This window comes from Capsicum annuum, unplaced genomic scaffold (assembly GCF_002878395.1).
Source record: "Capsicum annuum cultivar UCD-10X-F1 unplaced genomic scaffold, UCD10Xv1.1 ctg1705, whole genome shotgun sequence".
In the NCBI taxonomy this organism is placed as follows: Eukaryota; Viridiplantae; Streptophyta; class Magnoliopsida; order Solanales; family Solanaceae; genus Capsicum; species Capsicum annuum.
In genome coordinates this window covers 604,857-609,397 of record NW_025822685.1, presented here as the reverse complement: position 1 = coordinate 609,397, position 4,541 = coordinate 604,857, and the positions used below count along the sequence as shown (strand labels likewise).

Genomic DNA, 4,541 nt, shown 5'->3' with positions numbered 1-4,541 from the left:
CCCACAACTTATGTGCAACAGAAGTGGCACTTTGCCACTTACAGTATATAGTGATTTGGTATTATGGGTGGCATATTTAATATTTGACTATATCAGCATATCTATATATATAGAGTTTCCTTCGAAGTTTGTGGTGGCGTGCCACCCCCACGACAATGAATAGATCCGCCCCTGAGCAAAATGATTTCTATAAATCATTAACTCTAGAAGTAGAACCTATTTGACTTATAATAAGAATCCTAAGTTGGTAGATTTTGAAGAGTTCAAGCAACACAGTAAGAATCCATTAAATAAGCTTCTCCAATACTTTTGATTTATGATATTTTTTAAACTGTATCTCTTTGGAAATGTAGTAGGTCACCTCAATCCAACTTCAAGCATTAGAATTTGATGCGGTTCAGCTTCCACATAGAAAACACATCTTTGGTACTATAATTATATATTTTCGTTGCGTATAGTTAAATAACAAGCTGTTGTAGTATAGTGGTGAGTTTTCCTGACTGTCACGCGGGTAACTCGGGTTTGATCCTTGGCAACAGTGCTTCTCTTTTCTTTTTGCCATTTTATCATCCAATTTTGTTTTCTCTGTAAGTTGGTCTCTTTTGTTTAATTGAGCTTCCGTTATACGTTAGAGAAGATACCTACAAGACAAATAGAAAAAAATAAGATAGATAAAGGTGAATCAAGATTCATAGGCGGATCAAAGTTGAAAAGAAATTATTGGTTGGATGTAGACGAAGCCAAATATAGTTAGATGAAGCCGTAGGAACTCCTGTAACGCAATCCCAACTACATGAAGTTAACTCACCAAAACGAATGGATCACTTTCTAATCCTCACTCCCAAAGTCTTATCCTCAGAGCTATATAGGAATCTCAATTTGAAAAGTGGCAAACAATTCTTCAAAATGGCTATTTAATTTAATTCTTACAACTTTTACTACTAGCAAAGCTGATAAATAAACGAGAGCTCCTTTTCAATGCCAAAACGTGATTTGGTCTCCAATTTCTGACATTTACAATGACGAATCATGGGAGTCCTCTCTCTTGTCAGGGACCTCCACTAGGATTTCTTATCTTCTGTTTTTTCTTCTTTAATTTTTCCATACATACGTGTGTTTCCTGTCTATTTCTGCCATATTTTGGTCAAAGTCATCCAATTGTCAGAAATCTAAACCCAAATTTGCTTAAGGCAATTGGCATTTAGTTGCTGTTGTGTGCTTAAAAGACAAACATAGCCATGAATCTTTCTGGACCACCTAAAATACTAGAGGGAAGCCCCAATTTTTCTTGAGAAGCCCACTTTCAGTAGTCCGGTCCAAATGTACCACAAAAACAACGATTTGTTATTAGTGTAAACAACATAAATCTCTACCTATTGAAACTAATTACATAAAATTTTTCTAGTTTTTTTTCTCTCAAATTTTACAAATATACTCATACATTCGACTGCCCATCATACATAGCACGAATATATGATAAAACAGTTAATCCTATATTTAAGATAAGATGATAAAACATAATCTCCTATATTTATGGAAAGAGTAATCAGATAAAATATTTCATTCCCTTAAATAAAGCCATTAATTACCTATAATTATGTTTTGTATGATTAAATAAAATAACTGAAATTTAAATTCAAAAAAACTCTTAAACATCACTGTTAGTTTTCCTAATTTTTAATGACGTTTTTGAAAGAAAAAAAAAACCGTCTTCGTCTTTCTTCAATTCTCGAAAAAAAAATATGAACATCCCCATATTGTTGCGTCATTTCGAAATTTGGGAGTTGAAAATCATTTATCAATTCTATAAAAGTGATGCAATAATTATTTCTAAAAGTATTAACTTTTTTTAAATTGATTGCTACGATCGCGACGGAATTGAATATTGACAATGTTCGTAAAAAAATCAAAGTAAAATACACAACAATTTCACATGTATGAGGGCAACTTATACATTTAAAAAATAAACTCAGTAATGTATAATAACATACTACACATCTAAATTTTTCACATTAAACATGTATGACCTATATATATTGACAGAAGGTATAATGAAAATTTATACATAAATAAGACTTTCTAACAGTAGTATACCACATAAAGCATAAAATGCATCTTATAAGGATTTTTAATGTATAACATATTAAAATATATATTTTAAGGCTTATATTATACATTAGAATAAGTATAAGGGAAACTTATACATTTTAAAAATAAACTGCAGTAATGTATAATATGACATTATACATTACTGCAGTTTATTTTTAAAATGTATAAGTTTCCCTTATACTTATTCTAATGTATAATATAAGCCTTAAAATAAACTGCAGTAATGTATAATGTCATATTATACATCTAAATTTTTCACTTTAAACATGTATGACCTATAAGCTTGACAGAAAGTATAATGAAAAATTATACAAAAATAAGATTTTTTAACTGTAAAATACAACATAAAACACAACTAATGTAATAAGAACTTCTAATGTATAACATATTGAAAATATATATCATTAGACTTATATTATACATTAGTCTTCCAAAATAACTAATGTATAATGCCTGATATATTATATCTTATACTTTCAAATAAAAACTTCAAGAATGTATAATGTTACACCATACATATAAAATATTAACATTATACATTATTTATCTATAAACTTGTCCAGAATGTATAATGTAACCTTATACAAAATTCATAGATTATAATTCTATAATTCGACTAAATACAAAAGCAGTCTCTTCTATATATACAAAAACTTACATTATACATAAGTGTGTTAAATAAAGTAATGTATAATGTATAAAATCTACATCTTTGGACACGATGACAAGTAATTTTTTCCTATCGTAGCAAATCACTTATTCTTTTGAGTAGCCTCGGTGTACAAATTGCAGTTATCTTGCAACCACAAAGCTAGCCTGTTTCAACAAAAAAATAAACATAAAGTTAGATAAAATATTGAAACATATAAAATAGAATCTTTGAAACATAAAGTTAGATCCAAGAATATTGGAAGAATTTGATTTTACAAAATAGAATCTTTGAAAGAATATTAAAAAAATATAAAACGAAGCAAGATCATTCATTTTCAGAAATAGAATATATAAACAAACATTAAATAATCAAATAATTAGGATTTAGATTCTTACAGAAGATTGAGTAAGTGATTTCGTTGATTCAATCGTTTGAATAAACATCGTTGTGCTCTGTTCACAAGATTCATTTTCCGTGGCATGTTCCACCCCGTTGTGCTCTACTGATGAGGATGATGACCCAATTGAGATTTTTTGAAGCTTCTGATAATTCGTCGCCATTTTTTTTGCCTTTGTTTTCTCAAACAAGTCCATAACTTTCTGACTTGGTGAAGTTAAAAAAAAAATTAAAAATGAATGAATGAAATCAATAAGTTCAATTAATGTTCGAAAACTTACAATGATAAACTCTTATGATTGCTTGATTTTAGGCGTGAAACAAGGGATTGAATAATGGAGGATAAACTGATTTGTAATGGGAGAGAAAAAAAGGGAGGAAAAAACGGCCTTTTTTGAATGTAAATACTTTGGGAGAGAGGAATTACCAAATAAGAGGGAGGAAAAAGTGACCTTTTTTGAAGGAGAGGAAAAAGCAGCCTCTTTGAATGTATAAAGAGGGAGGAAAAAACTACCTTTTTTGAAGGAGAGAGAAATTACTAAATAAGAGGATTATTGTAATTATTTTGGGATTTATGTAAATACTTTATCAATTTGAAATTTAATGTAATTATGTAACTTTAACTTGTGTATATAAGAGAGTTTTAATTGTTATTATCTGTTCCACGGAAGTGATACTTCAGTAATCAAATGTAAATAATTTGCTGCACCATTATATACATGTAAATAATTTGTAAGAAAGAAAAATATTTTTTTCATATGAATAATTAATATAATGTGAAAGACTGAATACCTCGAGATCCTCCTAAACTTGATGCACTAATTTATACATCTTCCTGAACGGCACACATAAACAATTTTTCATCCTGATTACCTTTAAACTTGGCAGTTTGACAACCTTGACCCCCTTAATACCATCATGATAAAAATGTTCTCTCTAGGCATGAGTGGGATGGGAAAAAGATTGAAAAATAATCTTCTTTCGGAGTATTAATTGTCACATAGTTATATAGAATGATAAGTATATTTTTTCCAAAATTGCATTTTTCTTAATATAAAATGTATACTTTATGCTAATCTTTTCATTTGTATCTTTAGTCACAAGCATTTGTTTCAGTTATGATTTGTTCTTTTTTTCGAGCAAATATATTAAGAAGTTGGTTGAAATTCTGTTTCTTATCTTATGTTTTGTTCTTTATTTTCCCATACGTGTTCTTCTTGTAGTAGAACTTGTAGTCAAGGCCGTAAACTGTCAGAATTATACTCCAAATTTACCTTGGCAGCTAGTTACTGTTGCTTTTATAAATACAAGTTATGTAGCCGTGAATCTTTCTGGACCACTGAAAATTAAATACAACAAATTAGTAGAGACAAGAATAAATTCA

The 4,541-nt window shown here is 29.1% G+C and overlaps 2 long non-coding RNA genes across 2 annotated transcripts; both read right to left on the bottom strand.

Annotated features, from left to right (window-relative positions):
• Positions 1 to 286: 286 nt before the first annotated feature.
• Positions 287 to 1,055, bottom strand: LOC124890375. The gene is made up of 2 exons (XR_007049128.1): positions 809 to 1,055; positions 287 to 641 (listed from the first exon to the last, which is right to left on the bottom strand). It is a non-coding gene; the product is annotated as an uncharacterized LOC124890375 (long non-coding RNA).
• Positions 1,056 to 2,597: 1,542 nt separating this feature from the next.
• LOC124890374 lies at positions 2,598 to 3,615 on the bottom strand. The gene is made up of 2 exons (XR_007049127.1): positions 3,157 to 3,615; positions 2,598 to 2,925 (listed from the first exon to the last, which is right to left on the bottom strand). It is a non-coding gene; the product is annotated as an uncharacterized LOC124890374 (long non-coding RNA).
• Positions 3,616 to 4,541: the final 926 nt, after the last annotated feature.